At 46.2% G+C, this 20,418-nt stretch overlaps 1 protein-coding gene across 5 annotated transcripts in view; it reads right to left on the bottom strand.

Annotated features, from left to right (window-relative positions):
- Positions 1 to 20,418, bottom strand: part of Chdh (choline dehydrogenase) — a 35,979-nt gene that overhangs the window by 15,334 nt on the left and 227 nt on the right. The window contains exons 1-3 of one of the 5 annotated variants that reach the window (XM_087181538.1): positions 17,190 to 20,357; positions 15,311 to 15,439; positions 12,127 to 12,197 (exon numbers count right to left, since the gene is read on the bottom strand). The gene's annotated coding sequence lies outside the window, so the exon portion shown is untranslated. Of the gene's footprint in view, positions 1 to 10,131; positions 10,344 to 12,126; positions 12,198 to 15,306; positions 15,440 to 17,189; positions 20,358 to 20,418 lie in introns of those variants that run through there. The other 4 variants (XM_087181537.1, XM_087181536.1, XM_087181535.1 and 1 more) reach the window with 4 other exon arrangements.

The raw sequence follows: 20,418 nt of genomic DNA, 5'->3' as shown, positions 1-20,418 counted from the left end.
TTCATAATTGCCAAAGCTTGGAAGGAACCAAGATGTTCTTCAGTAAGCAGATGGATAAATTGTGCTACATCTAGACAATGGAAGAGTATTCAGCACTAAAAAGAAATCAACTATCAAATCATAAAAAGACACGAAGAAAATTTAAATTCATATTACTAAGTGAAAGAAGCCAAACTAACAAGGCTGTATAGGCTATATAATTTTCAACCATGGCATTCTGGAAAAGGCAAACTTTGAAGATAGTTGTGCATGTGCGGGGGTGGAGGGTAATGGGAAATCTCTGTCTTCCTCTCAATTTTACTGTGAAACTAAAGCTGCTCTAAAAATTAAATCTTAAACATAATAATCTGACTCTATTTTTGATGCTTCACCACTGACAGCTTTCAAGCCCCATCCCTCCCACCTCACCTCTTGCCCCTGGGAAAGTCAGTAATAAAGCCCTAGCGTTCCTGTCCTGGGTCTTGGTGTGGGAATACAAATGCTGTAACTCCAACCCACACACAGCCATCCATTCTTTGGCCCACATCGTAGCCGTAGTGCAATTCAGAAACACCTGCCCTTTCCTTTGCCAAAGCCATCCTAGGTCAGCTGGGATCCCTGTCCTGCTCCTCCCCTAAAGCCCCATTATGTGAGCAAAAAACCTTTTCATAGCCTCCTGGTGTATGTGTATGGTGTCATTAGTCTGAATGTCAAACAGTTGGGGTGGTAGTGGGGTTAATCCTACCCTCCATGGGCAAACACGAGGCAAAACAATATATCTACAAGATCGTCAGGAAATATAAAGTGCTTAGGAGTAAACTTAACAAAATGTAAGACCTACCTATATACAGAAAACTACAGAATACTGAGAAAAATTAAAGTTGACCTAAATACACAGAGATACTATGAATAGAAAGATCCAATGTTGTTATGTCTATCCTTCTCAAAATGATGCACACATTGCTGCGCAAGCGCAAGGACCTGAGTTCGATCCCTGGTACCAAAAAAAAAAGATGCACACATTCAACGCAATGCAATGCCAATCAAAAACACAGCAAGTTTTGTGTGTTAGTGTGTGGAAACTGACACGTTGATTTCAAAAGGTATATGGAGATACAAAGAACATAGAAAAGTTGTAGGACAGTCATGCAAAGAAACCCCACACAGGGCTGGGGATTTAGCTCAGTGGTTCCGCCGCCTGCCTTGAAAGCACAAGGTCCTGAGTTCAATGCCCGTTACCAAAACACTAAAATTAAATTAAATTAAAATAAATTTTTAAAAAAGAAACCCCACACAGCAGTGAAGAAACTGTGGCATGTCATATCAACATGGTTGACTCCTAAAATATATTCAGAATATAAAGAAAATCATAGGAAGTTGTGGTTTCAATTATAGATATGTGAGGTTTTAAAGCATGCAAATCATGTATGAACCAAGCAACAAAACCCCAAAATATATGAAGTGGATGCTAACAGTTTTGAAGGTGGAAACTGACACTTCCATAATAATTGAGGATGTAATACTCAGATACAAATAATGATAGAACAAGTAAATAAGGAAAAAGAAAATTTAAATAACATGATAAACCAACTGGACCTAAAAAATACTCAATACAACAACAGAATACACAATTTTTCTTGGGTGCACATGGAACAATCTCAGAGCAGATTACATTTTAGGTTACAAAACAAGTTTTAATAAATTGTAAAAGACAGAAATAACACCCACCAAAAATCTTTATATATCATAATGGAATGAAAGTAGAAATCAATAAAAGGAAAATTTACAAATATGTAGAAATTAAACACTTTTAAACAACGTATGGGTCAATGAAGAAATCACAAGGGAAAGCGAGATAAAAAGAAGACATAATGGTTCCGCCCGCCTGCCTCGCAAGCGCAAGGTCCTGAGTTTGATCGCGGTACCAAAAAAAAAAGAAAGCATAAAATGCCAAAACTATGAAATCAGCACTAAGAGGAAAATTGGAGCTTTAACTCCATATATTAAAATAGAAAACAATCTCAAAAACCTAATTTATGCTTTATAGAACTAAAAAATTAAATCAAAAGCTAACAGAAGGAAAGAAATACAGTGTTAACTTGGTTCATGGACACTTTTGGTTTCCAAACAGAAGCATTTGGCAAAATTTTTTTTTTGCAAACTCAGCACAGGTGACAAACATGACTGTGGGCATCTTTCCCACACAAACACAAATGTGGCCATGTTTCCCAAAATAGAAGAACAAATCATGTTCGTGAACCAAGGGTACCACTCTGTAATAAAAATTAGGTCAGAGATAAAATAGAAAAACAATAGAGAAAGAAAAAAGCTGGCTCTTCAACAAAAAACAACAAAATTCATAAACATTTAGCTAAGGAAAAAGGCTAAGAAAAATAAATTTTAAAAGAGAGACTGAGGCAAGAGCTCTGGGAGCAGTGCTATGCAGGTAAGACTTTCGGGAAGATGGCGGAGGAGTAAGCAGCAGCAGATCAGCATCTCCAAGATTCAGAATCCAGATGCTAGAACATAACAACTTGGGGAAGAAAAGAAGGAAAGAGGTGAATCCCTGGGACCGAGAAAGGATCTGACGGGAGAACTGGAGCACACAGGGAAAATGAAGAGACAGACCTCAATCCGGAAAAAAAAGAATCAACAACTGGGATCTCATCATATTAAAAAGCTTTTGCACAGCAAAAGAAACAACCAGCAGGGTGAGGTGACAAATTACAGAATGAGAAAAAATTTTTTACTACTATTCCTTAAAGGACTAATAATCAGACTATAGAAAGAACTAAAAAAAAAAAAAAAAAAATCAAACATCCCAAATTTAAAGACCCAATCCAAAAATGGGCATCTGAAATGAATAGACACTTCTCAGATAAAGAATCAGAAATGGCAAATAAACATATGAAAAAAGTTTCAACAACACTGGTCATTCGAGAGATGAAAATTAAAACACTGAGATTCCACCTGACTGCAGAGAGAATGGCTGCTATCAAGAAATCAACCAACAACAAATGCTGGAGGGGCAGTGCAGAAAAAAGAACCTGTCTCCACTGGGAGTGTAGACTGGTGCGACCACTGTGGAAATCAGTGTGGAGATTTCTCAGAAAACTAAAATTAGAGGCTCCATTTGACTCAGCTATTCTCCTGCTGGGTATCTTCCCGAAAGAATTAAAAGCATCATACCACAGCAATATATGTACACCCATGTTTATAGCAGCACAGTCTGTAACAGTTAAATCTTGGAAACAGCCCAAGTGCCCATCAACCGATGAATGGATAAGGAAGATGTGGGGTTTTTCTTATACGTTGGAGTACTACTCCGCCATAAAGAAGGATAAATTTGAGACATTTATAGCTAAATGGATGCAAGTTGAGACCATAGTCTTTTTTTTTTTTTTCATTTAGTCTATTGGTACGTTTTAGGTATACAATACAGTTACATTCATCATTGGGCTTTTGTACCTTTACATGAGGTATCTTGGTTCTTACTTTTTCCCCATTCCTCTGTCCTCCCTTCACCCCCTCTACCTTCCCTATTTACAAAACCTTTGTTTCCATGTTTTTCCTTTTCTCATTTTTTCTTTTTCCTTCTTTCCTTTCCCCTTCCCCTCCCACTTTCCCTATTCCTTTAAACATTTTCTTCCTATTTCACAATATCAATTATACATTTTGATCCTTATTTACACTTTCAGTTTTTCAAACCAGAGAAACTATTTAGTATTTACACATGTGTGTCCTATTTATTTCACTTAAGAGTATCGCGTCAATGTGCATCCACTTATCTATAAAGGTCTCTAGTTTCTTATTCTTTATGGCTGAGTAGTATTCCGTATTAAAAAACCACATCTTCTTTATCCAGTCTCCAGTTGATGGGCATTTGGGCTGTTTCCAAGTTTTAGCTATTACAAATTGTGCTGCTATGAACATGGGTGCACATATATCATTGTGGTATGATTCTTTTAATTCTCTGGGGAAGATACCTAGCAGGGGAATAGCTGGGTCACATGGACCTCCAGTCCTAGTTCCTTGAGGTATCTCCATACTGATTTCCACAGTGGTTGCACCAGTTGACACTCCCACCAGCCGTGGAGCAGTGTTCCTCTTTCCCCACAGCCCCATCAGCATTTGTTATTGATTTCATGATATCAGCCATTCATTCTGGGGTGAGGTGGAATCTCAACGTTGTTTTCATCTGCATCTCTCGAATGACCAGTGATGTTGAACATTTTTTCATGTTTATTTGCCGTTTTTACTTCTTTGTCTGAGAAATGTCTGTTCATTTCAGATGCCCATTTTAGAAATGGTTCTTTATATTTGGGGGGTCTGATTTTTTTTAGTTCTTTATACATTCTAGAAAGTAGACCTTTGTCTGAGGAACAGCAGGTAAACATTTTTTTCCCACATTGTAGGTTGTCTCTTCACACTGTTGGAGGGTTCTCTTGCTGTGCAGAAGCTTTTTAATAAGACGAGATCCCAGTTGTTGATTCTTTGTGCTAGTTCCCGTGCTAGTGAGGTTTTGTTCATAAAGTCTTTTCCTATGCCAATGTCTTCAACAGTTCTACCTAACTTATCTTCCAGCAAGTTTAGTGTTTCTGTCTTAATATTTAGATCTTTAATCCACTTCGATCTTAGTTTAGTGCATGGTGATAGGTATGGATCTAGTTTTAATCTTTGGCAAGTTGAAATCCAGTTTTTCCAACACCATTTATTAAAGAGGCTATATTTCCTCCAGTGAGGGTGGTTGGCTCCTTTGTCAAACATGAGGTAGCTGAATGTGTCTGGAGTTGTTTCCTCATCTTCTAATCTATTCCACTGATCTTCGAGTCTGTTTCTTTGCCAGTACCATGCTGTTTTTATCCCAGTGGCTTTGTAATACAGTTTCAAGTTGGGGACTGTGATACACCCCTGTCACGACTGTTGCCTAGAATTGCTTTTGCTATTCTAGGTCTCTTCTGGTTCCAGAGGAACTTTTGGATTGTTTTCTCTAGTTCTGTGAAATATGGTGCTGGGATTTCAATTGGGATTGCATTGAATCTGTATAGCAGTTTTGGAAGTATGGCCATTTTCACTATATTGGTTCTTCCTACCCAGGAACAGACAATGTCTTTCCATTTTCTTATATCCTCTTCGATCTCTTTTTTCAGAGTGCTGTAGTTCTCAATGTAGAGGTCTTTTGCTTCCTTCGTTAGATTGATTCCTAGATATTTCATTTTTTTGGATGCTATTGTGAAAGGGATTGTTTCCCTAATTTCACTTTCAGTGAGTCTGTTATTTGTGTACAAGAAGGCTATTGTTTTTTAAGTGTTGACCTTGTATGCAGCTACTCTACTGAATCTGTCAATTAAGTCTAGAAGTCTTTTGGCAGAGTTTTTTTGGGTCTTCTATGTCTATGTAGAGTATCATATTGTTGGCAAATAATGACAGTTTCACTTCTTATTTCCTGTCTTTATTCCTTTTATTTCTTTCTCTTATTTAATTGCTGTGGCTAATGTTTCCAAAACTATATTGAACAGGAGTGGTGATAGTGGACATCCTAGTCTTGTTTCTGATTTTAGTGTGAAGGTTTTCAGTTTTTGATCATTTAGTATGATGTTGGCTGTTGGTTTTTCATAGATAGCCTTTATCAAGTTGAGATAAAGATCCTCTATTCCAATTTTCTGAGGGTTTTTATCAAGAATGAGTGTTGAATTTTATCGAATGCTTTTTCTGCTTCTATTGAGATGATCATATGGTTTTTGTCCTTGACTCTATTAATGTAGCATATGACATTTATTGATTTATGTATGTTGATCCATCCTTGCATCCCTGGGATAAATCTGAGTTGGTCAGGGTGTATGATCTTCTTGATGACCCTCTGTATTCTGTTTGCCAGTATCTTATTGAAGAATTTTGCATCTATGTTCATTAGGGAGATTGGCCTATAGTTCTCTTTTTTGGTTGGGCCTTTCCCTGGTGATCATACTCGTAAGTGAAATAAATTGGACACACATGTTCAAATATTGCATGATTTCTCTGGTATGAGAAACAAAAAGGGTAAATAAGGATCAAAACGTATAACAGATATTGTGAAACAGAAAGAAAATATTCAAATGGGAAGGAGAACAAGGGAGGGGGAGGGGGAAAGGGCAAACAAAAAAATGAGAAAATGAGGAAAAAATGGAAACAAAGCTTTTGTAAATAAGAAGGGGAAGAGGGGTGGAAGGGAGGGAAGGCAATTGGGGAAAAAAAAGAATCAAGATATATCATGTAGATGTCTTTTCCCTAATTTCCTATGATGAATGTTATCACTATGTATATCTAAAATGTATTAATAAATTAATTTTTTTCAAAGGCAAACAGACAGAGAGAGAGAGAGATCTTTCTGTGTCTTATTTATTTCACCTAGCATTATGGTCTCAAGGTGTATTCATTTCCTTAGAAATCACTCAAATTTATCCTTTATGTCTGAGTAGTATTCCACTGTGTATATATACATTTTCTTTATCCACTCATCTGTTGATCAACATATTCATCTTTTCCAAGATTTAACTACTGTGAGTTGTGCTGCTACCAATATGGGTATGCATGTTTCACTGAAACATGATGTCATTAACTCCTTTGGGGAGATATTGAGGAAGGGTCTAGCTGGAGCAAATGAAATTCCTATTTTTAGTTTAAGGCATCTCCATACTGATTTTCCATAGTGGTTGCACTAGTTTACATTCTCACTGACACATTCTCAAATCAATTGAAAATTAATTTTGTGACTGTCTTCTATGACAGATTTCCTTTCTGCAATGTTGAGCATGTGACCAACTGCACAAGTTGTATAACTTGGGTGGTGTTAAGCTGCAGAAGAACTATACCCAGAATAAAGAGCTGATCCGACGTTTCAGGGTTCCTTTCTTGGAGCTCAACTGAGGGACCCTTTGGGAAAGCGTCCTTTAGACAGGGATCCTAACAGCATTTCCTTCCTCCCTATTTCTTTTTTTTTTTTCCCTCCCTATTTCTTGGGCACATGTGTGGGTGTTCATATTTCCTTCCTAGCTTTTGCTCAAGGCAGTGTACTGTATTAAAGTCAGATCCTCTGGGCCATTCAAGTCCTAGTTTTCAGTGGTCATCTAGGAAAAGACGGCAAACTCCAGCAAGGGGCCAAGCACTCCTGCCCAGGGCCTGCAGCCAAATGATGCCTCGGACCTTCCTCAGCCTTTAAAACCCTCAGGCACAATGACAAAAAATGGTTTTGCTCTGGGCACAGGTGGGGAGCATGTAGACCTTTCCAGAAATAATGGACATAGCAGGATCTCAAAGGTGCAGTCCTCTGTCCCACTTCTAGGAACATCATGATCACACTTCGGGGAACAGAACCAAAAGAGCCCCCACACAACTGGAAAACAAGCACAAGCCCTATCTATCCTATGTTGTTCACAGCACAAAGAATTACAAACAGCCTGACTGTCCACCAGCAGTGGACAATGACTCCCTCCACATGAAAGGAAGCTATTAGCCCATTTCAAGTGACCAAGAAGCCCTAGCCTCACAGGCAAGGCTTCAGCAGACCCAGGTGCAGAGTTCGGCTACTCATGAGCTTCATAGCTTAGAAAGTTACTTCACAGCCCTGGGCCGTGGCCCCCAAGGCCAGCTCTGCCTCAGGCTCCTCCTTGGCATTCAGACTTGTCACTGTGCCCCTAGGACTTGTCACTGTGCCCGTGATGACAACCATTCAAGGGAACTTCAGAAATAGGAGCCACAGGATGCTTGCCCATCTGAGGGCCATTCTCAACTGAAGGACTCGGGGCAGGTGGCCTGCATTTCTCACCTGGCCTCCTAGTGTGGGCTTTGACCTGCAGTCCCCAGAGACTACAGGTGAGGTTCAGAACCTAGGTTGGGCTCTGCTCAGGCACAGAGAGACTCTGTAGCCTTGGAGCACCGCTGCACCACACAACCAAACTGATTCATGAAAGCAGGAGCAGATGCCTGCCGAAGTACTTCCTGTGGACTACCCCATGGGGGCTGGTTGTGTACATGCGGGCCTGGGTACCTTCATCATCACCACCACCATTAGCTCCACAATGCACAGACGGAAACAGGCCCCAGGAGGTTGAGCTCCTGCTCAGGCCCCAGGTCAGGCTGGAGGCTAGACCCACCTGACCACGGGCCTGACTGACAAAGCTACACTGAGGGAGCCAGGAGGGCTGTGCTCCTCTGTGGAAGTGGTAAAGCCACCAAGTGCCCACGCCCGGCTCTGGAGGCTGAGAAGGTGGCAAAGGTTTGGCTGCTTTTCCACAGCCTGACAGAGCCCCCGGGCACTCTCATCTCATTACCTGGCCTAGGGGTGGGCCTAGTAGGCGTAGGGTGGTGGCTGAGGGTGGGAAAGGTCTCAGTCATTGAGAGGAGACCTGTCTGAGTTGAGAGATGGTGGTGGTCCAGTACATGACACCCCTAATCCAGGCCACCTAAACCCCAAATTGTCAGAATGAGCTTTCTCAAGGCTCCAGGGTCTCTGTCGTTCTGAGAGCCTGCTAGGCCTGGCCCCTTCCTCTAGCCACCATTTCTTAACCCAGTGTGAGCTTGCAGTCTGGACTCCAGGTATGTAGATCCCCTTCCCTTCCTCCCCTTGGGCCTCTGCATACCCCTTCCCCCAGTACGGTCCTGACTTCCACTCACCTAGCTCACTCCTCCTCCTCCCTTGGCCCCACAAAGGCATCGGCTCCTGGGGAAACCTTCCTCAACTCTGGCCACATCTGGGAACTTCTGTGTATCACCTACTGAGACCTCTACAAACTGACAGTGAGGTAATCTGGGAAAGAGCCATCTCCCCCACTGTGCCTCCGAGCCTTGCTTCCCACTGCGTGCTGAGCCTGGCCTGAGGCTGTGCTCTGTGATGCTTGCTGGTTAAAGAGACACACGTAAGGGACATGTGTGTGGCCTACAGCCAACCTCAGGCAGTCAGATGTGGGCTCTAAGCCCATGTATCTGTGCCAGGGTCCCTGTGCTGGGGCACTTGCATTTGCCCTGCGGACCTTCCTGGTGAAGCTGGTGTGTGTGTGGGGGGTGTTCTGGGGGGAAGAAGCTGCCAAAAACACCTGAGGTTCGGGCCCGCAGTTCTGATACCACATTGAAGCCAGGCTTTTCTCCCTAGCTCTGCTAGGTCTTGTGGTGCAGCCCAGCGTGGAGATTTCCAACTGGTAACATGTGGTTGCTGACCTCTGAGGCCTCCGGGCACCGAATACTTGTGGCTCCTTGAACTTGAGGCTGCTCTCCACTTTGATAGGTCTCCCACTACCTCAGCAGCTATTATGTATAGTAGCTGCCCTCTTCCTATCGTGCCTTGCCCCGTCCCCTGTGTGATGTCATGCTAAGATGGTTGCTCCCACCAAAGAATAAACCCTTCTTCCCAGCATGCCCCTGTTCCCGCCTAGAAAATAACCTAATACTCACTCACCTTCTACCACCTAGTGACATCACTGGCTCCTCCATTCCCTTGTCACTACCTCACTCAACCCCACCTCAGCCCCTACAAACCCCACCCCAGTCTCTATAAAAGACTCTCCCTGCCCCGGCCATATTGCTTTTGTCTCTCCTTTGTTCAGAGGCAGCCTGGCAGATCTATTCCCCTAATAAAGGCTTGTTGTGGCCTGGTCTGGTCTTGGTCTTCAGCCTTTTACCTGACACACTTCCCTGCTGCTGTTTCAAGAGTCTGTCCTTGGGCCCACGGGACCATATGCTCTGTACTTCACCCCCACTCCTGCTGGCCTCTTCCATGGCAATTTCCACCAAAAGCAGAGTGCAAGGTGGGAAAAGCTGGAGTCCTAACGCCAGGGTGGAACCCGGGCCCCAGAGCACAGGGACAGCTCCTCAGGGCTGTCTGCCATTTTTTTCCCTTGCAGACCCATCTTTGGCTTTGGTGTGATCACTCCAGGTGTGGTTAGGAGGTGTGGTGCAGCAAAGATCAGTGTTGAGGGACTGAATTCCCTCAGGTGCCCTTCCAGAGTCCCAGACAGGGTCCAGGGATAAGAGGGTCTCAGGCTGGCCCCTGAGAACAGGGTCCTCTAGACGTAAACTCCCACACTCTGGGCTGTAGTGGGCTCACGTGGGTGAAAGTGGGGACAAAGGACACTCACTAGAGGCTGGTCAAGGAAAGTCAGTGCGATCAGAGCAGCTTACCGCTCCAGTCCTGGCTGGTGTGCAGTAATGCAGCAGCAGGACGAAGTGAGAGAAATGAACCGCTCTTCACTCTCCAAGGTGTTGAAGGCCCTCCTCGCACCAGCACAGCACAGGTGTCAGGGGCTACAATACTGGCAGCCTGTGGCCACAAGCTGTGAAATCACTGCCCGGCAGGTCCCATGCACAGAGCTGCTCTTCTGACCAGCGTCACTCTGTCACAGACGGTAGTGGAAGGAGAGCAAAGGTCCCAGAGGGAGGCACACAGCAGGCACTCAGTAAACACTTGCTGTATGGCTGGTGTATTAGCTACTTTTCTCTTGTAGCTGAGAATACCCAACACCAAAGTCAAAAGGGAAGGGGTTTATTTGGCTTATAGTTCGTAGAGATTTCAGTCCATAATGGGGCAACTCCAGACAGGGATGACAAACAGGCATGGCAGAGCAGAAACAACATGGCGCACACAACAGGCAGCAAAGGTAACGAGAGCAAATGACCTCCATGTCTCCCAGCCCCTTTTATCTTATCCAGGCTACTTAGGGTGGGCAGCACTCACACCCTTAATCCTAGCGCCCCTGAGCCTAGCATTGCATCATGAATCAATTCCAGCTTCATGAACTCTAGATCCAGCCCATGACTACATGAGGCTCTGGCTGGACATCTAGGCCCAAATACCAGCTGGTATATAAAAATGCACTCCCCAGGAGAGGAGGCAGTTTGGAAACTGAGGCACAAGACTGTGGTTTCTTTCAAAAGGCTGTGGCAAGTGCTGCTTAATCCACTCACTTCTGTCTACCCCATGGACACCAGCCTCAGACCAGGCTCCACCATCGTCCTCCCTGGGACCCTTCCCATGGATCCTAGCAGCGTGCCTGCTGCTGTTGTTTCTATTTTTTTGAGACAGAGTCGTGCATAGTCGTGCAGTTCAGGCTGGCCTTAAACTCACTATGTAGCCCAGGCTGGCCTTATGGTGATCCTGCCTCAGCCTCCCACTGCTGGGATTTACCACTGTGCCTGGAAGAATCCCTGCTGCTATTAGACCTTCCCCATACCACCCCTCAACCAGCTCTCCACAGATCCAGGGTGATCTCAGAATGGGGGGGCTGCTGGGAACCACTGGAAGTAGGAAAAGAGAGGCAAGGTTCTGCTTGAACCTCACCAATGTGTCTTCACACACAGCAGATAACTAAAACTGAAAGGCTTCTCCTGACAGTGGTGGCCAGGGGTCTGCATGGGAAAATGCCACACCATACACAACACAGCCTTACCAAGGAGCTGGAATCTCAGTCTGACCCCACTTCCCTCCCCATCACCACCGAGGCCACAGGAAATGCAGAGCACCAAGGACATGTGGCAGGAATACTGTTAACAGAATCCAGTAGGTAAACTACATACAGTTTCTCACAAATTCAAGTGAACAATAAATAAGAGACAGGGAGGAAACCTGCCAATGAGGAGAGAAGAGATGCCCCCTGCCTATCTTAACGGGATCCTGGGAATCTGAACACTGAGTGGATATTTGGGGATGTTAGAATCACTGTCAGATATGACAACAGTCCTATGGTTATATTGTTTAATGGCACTCTTTCAGAAATACATAAGAAAAAAATTGGCAGGAAAAAAATTCAATATTTGGGGTTTGGTTTAAAGTACTCTCAGGTATTAGGGACTCAGACAAAATAGGGTCATCCACAAGTGACACCACGGAAGCCATGTGGATGGAACTTGAAGCTCCCACCTCTGGTTAATTTGGTACGTTTCAAATTTTCCATAATAAAGAGGATTTTATGGTGGTTGTTTGTTTGGAATCCGAAATATCCCTAATAAAAGAGGGAGGGAAAGAAACGGGGGTGGGGGGGGGCAGAGGGCCAGGTCCAGGGCGAGGGATTTCAAACTACTCTGCAGTTGCTCCTGTGTTCTACAAAAGCTTGATTGCCAGCTTCCTCTTCCACAAGCACTTTTAACCAGTTTTCTAAATCTCAGTGAACATATACTCACCTCACTCCCAGAAGTGACAGGATACTGCACAGCCTGTGACCAGAGCCAGCCCATGCACGATCTGTGATTGTCTGTGAAAGATAATTACAGGAGTCAGAGTTCAGAAATTTTTTGAGCCATCTGGCACAGTGACCTTATGTCCCTTGAGTCTTATAAGATAGTAGGTTTCATTTTGTATAGCTTCATCTTCATTATGCAAATTCATTTTCATTGAAATTTCAATCGGCCCATCCGAGATTAAAATTTTACAGAAGAACATCTAGTCCTTGACACTAACAGTCTAAAAATGTTAGGAGCCATTAAGCCCCTGGAGATGCCAAACCGGTGAGCATAGGCAGATTGCCAGAGAGCCCAGGACACAGCTTCACAGGTGCTGTCTGCTGTGTGGACTTCAGTGCTTCCTACAAACAGAGCATGGGTAAGAGAGGAGGAGTCCTGCAAAGCCTGTCTGATTCCCAAAGCCACATGCCTGCACAATCATGCCAGCGCAAGCTGAGCTCCTCCCACAATGCAGCAAGACCCAGGATATGTGCCAAGTGGTGTGTGGGCCAGCTCCTTCTCAGTCTCAGTCAGCCAGACTACTTTCACACCTATGCCCAGGGATGTTTCCCTTTCACACTTCCGGATCAGTCTGACCCTTAGGTTTTAAGGTGAACTGCTAAAAAAACCCCACAACTGACTGCTTTTTCATATCAACTGGAAATCACTCTATCACTGAAGTACTGAAATACATTGTGAGGTGGGGCTATGATTTCAGACATCAACCAGCTCCCATGGTTCCTGATTTCCAGAGTGTGCCCTGAAAATGGTATCACTGTTCTCACTGTGATAAGCAAAAAAATGAAAAACAACAACACCCCAACACACAAATGTAAACTTATAAAATAAACTCACACTAGCATGCAACATCGCTTGTATCTGTCTGACATATGCAGTTCTGTGTTCAAGTTCCACTACTTTAGGAAAGGAAGTGGCTGGTGGGCAAGATCCTTGGGCTGCAGTCACAACTCTGCAACCACTCAGCTCTTAGCCTCTCTAGACATCAGTTTCCTCATCTAAAAAACGGAAATAGCTGCCCTTGCCATAGTTGAGTTTTTGTTGTTTTTTTTTTGGTGAAGGCAAAGGGAAGTAGGAACTAATAACACTTCAATGAATTAAAAATGCAAAGCTAATAAAAAAGCACACAGTGACTGTCAAGTTCACAGCCTGGCCTGAGTTCCATCCTCCCTCTCCTACTTGCTTAGCTTATCTCATTTTCTTCTCTGTAAAGTGCAAAATTCGATGCTACAGTGATGACCAACAACAACAGACTGAGTCACATTCACTGACCAGAAAAACACATCGCTGACCCTGCAACATGTGCCCAACACGGTGCTAACTGCGCTACCCCAGAATAGCCAGTGATTTTCCCACAGCCGTATGAGACTTATCCCATCACCTCATTTACAGATGCAGCTTAGAGACAGACAGCCACACTGATGCCTGCTTCCTCTGTGTTCTGGACATTCTGTGAAGCCCCAATATGATAACAAATGAGAAAGCCAACACAAGTACCGAAGGACCAGGACAGGGACCAGAGTCCTGAACGGGACATACAGGTCATGACCTCACAGTTTCACCCTAGGAACTGGAAGGAGTGTCGTGAAGGCTGGGATGCCACCCTGGCACAGGCCAGAGCCTGTGTCCTTTCCTGGGCCAGTCCCTCCAACTGGAACAGAGAGAATGTGTGGAATCTGTGGCCATGCTGGGAACAGCAGGGTGCAAGTCCTGGGTATGGCTGCAGGGTCAAAGTAGGCATTAAAGTTGAGTTGGCCAAGTTCATGCAGCTAGAGAGCAATGCAGGAGCAGGTGGCTCAACCAACTGTTCCTTTCCAGCCCAGCCTGCTGCAGAAGCCCTGGGAGCAGCTGGTATTTGCCAGAAACAGCTGCCTCTTCACAGACAATGAATCTACTGTTGACCAGCCAGGGCCTTGATTAACATTTGCAAAAGGATGAAGTGGAAAATTCCACCTGTGTAAGTGGAGTTGGACCCAGACAAAAGTCAACAACCCTCACAGGATAGTCCTCTCAGGGATGAATCTGGGAGAGCAACAAATGTCTTAGGAACCAGAACAGGATCTGGGGACCATTACTTTCTGGTCCAAGAGTATTTTCCTATTTGTGTCACAGAGCTATTAGGATACTTTGTTTTCATTTTCCTGCCTCCCCTAACCCTAAATCTACATAGCAATTATAAGCCCTTCAGCTTGCTTTCCTGTCTCCTGTTTCTTCTGAGACTCCTAACAGCCCTGCTAGGGAGGCAGAGCTGATGTAAGCCTCATGTTATGGATGGATGGAGAAGCTGAGGCTTCAAGAGATCAAGAGCCCCAAGGAAGGCCAGCAGACGATGAGTCCTGGAGCCCAGAGTCTTACCCCAGGGTGACACAGAGCCTGCCCAGAGCCTGTCCAGAGCCCCACATAGAAAGCAGCCATCCAGGCTCCAGCCAGCCCCCTGCCCTTCACCCACCTGGGCCTGGAGGAAGAAGAGAGAGTTCAAACCAGCTCTCCTAGGTGGACAGGTTTTGGCCAGCCTCAGGAGAAGCCGTATGTTGAATTGTTCATTCATATGAACATTTTATGAGAGCCTACCTAAGCCCCCAACATGAACGCACACTGTGCTAGGTGGCTTTCGGAAGCCCAGATGTGCCAAATGGACAACTAGAGGGGGAATGCCAGAGAATTTTCAAAGGTCATTTGTTTGGATTCAATCACCTCATTGCCACTATTTTATGTCACTCACTGTGTTAGCTGCTTTTCTCTCATTGCTGAGACAAATACCAGACCCCCAGAGTTAGAGGGGAAGGGGTTTATTTCGCTTACAGTTCATAGAGGTTTCAGTTCATGATTGCCTGGCTCGGAGGCTGAGGTGGCAAACAAGCATCACAGAGGAGAAACAACATGGCACACACAACGTAGCAAAGGCAACAAGGGGGTTATCAGCATCTTTCTGCCCCTTTTATCTTATTCAGGCTACTTGGGGCAGGCAGCACTCACACCCTAATGCTAGTGACTTAGAGCCTAGCGTGCATCATGAATCAATTCCAGGTTCATGTACTCCAGATCAAGGCTATGACCACATGAGGCTTGGGGGGACCTCTAGACCCCAGCCATAACATTCCACCTGGCCCCCCACCGACTCACGCACATCCCGTTAGGCAGAAGCCATTTAGTCCGTCTCTAAGAGTTGCCAATGTCCTAACAGTTTCAGTGTTGCTGAAAGTCCCAAGTCCAAAGTCTCCTCTGAGGTTTAAGGCAAACTCTTAGCTGCAAGCCCCTGTACAAACAAAAACAAGTTAAACATTTCCAATACTCAATGGCACAAGATAAACATCACCATTCCAAAAAGTACAAACACAGGGATACAAAGAAAAGGGACCAAGGCAAGTCCAAAATCCAGCAGGCCAAACATCCAGCATCCCACAGTGCCACTTCCAGCATCCAAGGCAATCTGCGGCAAGTTGTGAACGCCAAAGGGCTTGGTGGCTCCGTCCCTACAGCACTTCTGGTGGTTGTAGCTCCCATAGCTTCTCTCTGGGGCCAGCTCTGCTCCTTCTTTGCAGTTTTTCTTAGGCAATCCACACTCCTGGCTTCTCCAAACTTCTGGGGTCTCCACTACACCTTCAGCTTCACACTCACAGCTTCACACATTGCCCTCTCAGGGGTACCCTGCCTGGCCTCCCAGGCCTTCTTCTGAAATCTTTTTGCATTCCGCAGGCACCTAAAACCAGCATCATGTGGGTGATGCCAGGGTCTGCTGCCACCTGGGCTGTAGCCAGGCTTCCTTCTCTCTTGGCTGGAGTGCCTGGGGTTGAGCGCCTGGATCGCCAAACACTCTGAACCCAATCCCAAGGAACAAATTCTCTAGGCTGCCACCATTTTGGTACATCTTCCCCAGTCCGCTGCCATTCTGGAACATGGTGCTCTGGGGCTTCCTTCTCAAAGCAAAGTCCTTCACTTTTGCAATTTTGAGGTTGCAGAAGGTGGAATCCTTTTTCTTGTGATTCTCTCAGGCCACCTTTTCTATTCTCCTGTTCCTTCTCAGCAGTCAAGATGTCCTCTGCTCCATCTCTGCAGTCCACAGCTTTACTGGAGCTTCCTTTCCGGCCAAACTCAGAACTTTTTTTTCAGAATTATATTTTATTTCACATTGATAGAAACCATGAAAAACATTTACATTGCCCCACATTACAGCACAACATTTCAATGGAGTATTTCTTGCTATAAATAAGATCTTACTGATTTGTATAACAGAAATAAGTCTACAGTTCTTCAAGGTAAAGCAGAATGACATAGTAAATGATTGCTTAAAAATTTTAAATCCAGATAAACATATGGCTTCATTATAAACATCCTAGTCCATTACCAGATTATTTCCATGATCAATTAGCACCATAAAGATGCATTCTTGTCGGGTATTTGGCTCAGTGGTGCCACCGCCTGCCTTGCAAGTGCAAGGTCCCAAACTCAGAACATTTTAAATCATTCTTCTGGGCCTTTTGCTCTGGATTCTCAACATAGATCTGGCTAAAAGCCCCCAACAGTAGCCATGATACAGCCTCAATATTCGACTGCTTGGAAATTTCTTCTGCAAGATTAATTAGTACACTGCCCCTAATCTCAGTCTCAGGCAAAGTCTCTGGACTCGAACCAAATGCAGACAAACTTTCTGCCAAGCCATAACACACCTGGAGTCCAGCAGCCAAGGCAGTCCCTCTTCCTAGCTGAAACTTCCAGAGCCCGGTCTTTACCAGCCTGCTGGTCTTCTGGGCTCTGACCAGAATTTCCATACAGAACAGTTGAAGGTGCTCTAGTGCTACTTCTGTGGTCAACACCGCCCAATCCTTCCTAACTCTTCCCCTTCCCACAAGCCACTTCCAAAGGTCTTTGAGCCACCTGGTCAGGTAGCATCACAGCAACGACCTCACTTCTCTGGTACCAAGTTTCTGTGTTAGTTACTTTTCTTTTGTTGCTGAGACAAATACCCGACACCCAAAGTTAGAGGGGAAGGGGTTTATTTCGCTTACAATTCGTAGAGGTTTCAGTCCATAATCAGCCGACTCCAAGACAAGGATGATAAACAGGCCTCACAGAGGAAAAACAACATGACACACACAACGTAGCAAAGGCAACAAGGGGGTTACCAGCATCTTTCTGCCCCTTTTATCTTATTCAGGCTACTTGGGGCAGGCAACACTCACCCCCTAATCCTAGTGCCCTTGAGCCTGACGTTGCATCATGAATCAATTCCAGGTTCACGTACTCTAGATCAAGACCTCATGAGGCTTTGGGGGACATCTCGGCCCAAACCATAACACTCACCTTATTGTATTTTATTTATTTATTTATTTTTTGGTACCCCGGATCAAACTCGGATCCTTGTGCTTTTGAGGCAGGCGGCAGAACCACTGAGCTAAAGCCCCAGCCCAACTTACCTTATTTTATAGAAAAGGAAACTGAGGGGCTGGGGATTTAGCTCAGTGGCACCATGCCTGCCTTGTAAGTGAAAGGTCCTGAGTTCCGTCCCTGGTACCGCAAAAAAAGAAGAGGAAAAAAAAAAAGCAAACTGAGGCTCTGAGCAGAGCAGTGGCGTGCCGGCAGTCCACAAGAGCCACCAAGCCCTGCACGGCGGAGTGGCCCTGACTCCAGCCTATCCAGTCGCACCTTGTCGAGCCAAGGCGTCCCCTCAGCACACTGTGTCCCTTCAGCTTCAGACCCGCAGGGTGCACATTCAGGCAACAAGGGCATCTCCCGGAGGGATCCTGTGGCCGGAGTGAGCCAGGCAGGGGGCGCTCTCTGCCCATCTGGAGCTCCAGCTGTGGCTGCAGGGCCCTCATCCTTCCATCGCCCACTTCCCGGCCCTGTCTCCAGAGCGCGGTGGCACCACCCCTCCCACTCCCCAAGGGCCTTGGGCACTGTCATCTCTACGCGTCCGTCATCTCCCACCCAGACTGTGTCTGCAGCCTTCTCTCTCACCCATCAGCCTCTTCCCTTGGAGAAGGAACCTCAGCTGCCCCTTTATTGAAACAACCCCCACCCACCTCACTCGAATTTCTGAGCCCACTTCCTCCTGTCCCATCTGCTCTTGCCAAGGCCAAGCCAAGCCATCTCTGGCCTCTGTGCCCCGGAGACCCCAAGAGCTCTTGTCTTCTGCCTGGTGTTCCTGCTGGGGGCCCTCCCTGTCCCTGTCCCTAGGATGTCTCCTCTCCTCTCCATCACACCAGCCACAGCTGACCCACAGATCTGTTTCCGGGCCTGACCCTGCAGCCCTATTGTCCCAAAGGCCCTGCACTTGGGCCCCAGCTCACCACACCAGGGCCTGCTCTGGCACAGGCTGTGAGGCCAGCATGGCTCGGACACACAGTCAGGGACTTGCTAAGTGAATAACTGCTAGGGAATAGCTGCCGCTTCACTGCTCTCAGAGGGGCCGGCCCCCACCTCCCAGCAGAGACAGCCAGGCGGCTTTTCACAAACTGAAGACTGACTACCACTGAAACATCTGCCACGGTTCCTCGGCACCAGGGGACAAAGTTCACAATCTCCAGCTGGCAGATGAGGCAGTTTGCACTTCTGCAGCAGGCCAGGCACTGGGCCCCTGAACACCTCTCATCCTCAGTCGAGTATCCATGTGCTCTTCTGCACTCTGGTTCCTGGCACATGCCAGGTGTTTGCTGAAGAAGAAGACCACTCTTAGAGCTAGAAATGAACTCCACACCACAGGACTCAAGGCACTTCAAAGAGACTGAGGGACCCAGGGTGGCTGGGCACCAGGCAAGGGTGAGGACACAACCTCACCTGAGTAACCCTCCTTGGTCAGGGGCAGATCAAGCTTCTAGAAACCAACCCTGTGTGGATGTGTGCCAGAGCCCCAGCTGACCTCGAGGCCGGGAACAGGCCCCACTGCATACAGGCCAGAGGCCAGGCTGGTGAAGAGACCCAGCCTGCTGGGTGGGCCAGGCCTGGCTCGAGGTACAGCCTCTGCAGACAGAGCTGCTTGACTCAGTGTAGCCCCCATGGCTGACACAGCCACATGGTCCACACCTCGCTCCTGATGTCTTCTCATGTGTCCAGTGGGGCGATTTCAGCCTAGGAGCCTGAAGTCCTGAATAGATCCAACCCTGCCCTTGCCTAGGAGGAATCTGAAGCAGCAAGGCACCAGTTTTCTGTGACTCCACTGTTAGCCCAACTGCTTGTCAACCTTCCCACAGTCCATTGTATCTCAAAGGATGGTCCCTGGGCCAAGCACCCCCAAATAAAATGGGGGTGTTAAATGCAGATCCCAGAGCCAGCCCAGCCCTGAAGTCTTAATATTACAGACATCCAAGTCAGACAGAAATTAATATAGTCATAGAAGGATCAGGGCCTCAAGGAAGTCAGGATAAAAAATACAGATAGCAGAATTGTGGCTGAGGCAAATGCGAAGAGAGCCTGCCCTCAGGATGCAGAAGCGGTAACCAGGCCTGTGAGCCTCGCTAGGGATAAACAACAGCTTGAGATTATACCAGATTAGCATCACCTGGTCCAGTGGGCGCAGCTAGGCACCAGCCGCATGGGCAGGTAACTAGAACATCCAGGCCCATTTGCCTCTCTCTTCCCAAAAACCATGTACTCTTGCTGTGTGACTCTTTTCCCTATCGGATCAGCGTTAGGTAAGCCACTGTACTTGTAACCCTACAGATAGCAGTCTGACTACCAGTGAAACATCTGCCACGGTTCCTCAGCACAAAGTGCTATCCTTGCACCCACGTTGGGATTTTGCTGTATAAATTACCCCTGACAGAGGGGCTCGGCAGCCACCCACTTGGGGCCCCGCCTGGAAATCCAAGAGCTATTCTCCCCTTTATTTCAAATACAATTCTCCTAACTTCCTTGGTTCCTGACTTCATTCCTCCATGTTGAGAGACGACAAACTCGGCACATCTGACATCCAACAGGTTAGCAGTTATAGTTTACCTTTATCACTAATCTCATTTAGGTAGTAGCGCTGAGACACTGAGCACAGCGAAATTTGGGGACGGCAGTAATGAGATTTCAGATTTTGGAGCCCCAAGTGTCACAGGCAGACCTCATTTTTTGGACTTGCAGTTTACCAGAAACCCCGAGGGGCCGGTAGCGGCGAATCCTATCACTGTTTTTACATAACTCAGTTCCTGCTGAAAAGGAACGCCACCAAAGTCAGGGAGGCTTCCGTGACTGCGTCCACCTTTCCTTTCCTTTCTGGGGCTCAGCCCAAAAGGCCCCGGGGTGCCCCGACAC

The sequence above is a fragment of the Heterocephalus glaber genome, unplaced genomic scaffold (genome assembly GCF_053883595.1).
Source record: "Heterocephalus glaber isolate CG9 unplaced genomic scaffold, H.glaber_assembly_v1.0 deba00001472, whole genome shotgun sequence".
NCBI lineage: Eukaryota > Metazoa > Chordata > Mammalia > Rodentia > Bathyergidae > Heterocephalus > Heterocephalus glaber.
This window is presented reverse-complemented; position numbering and strand designations above follow the sequence as displayed.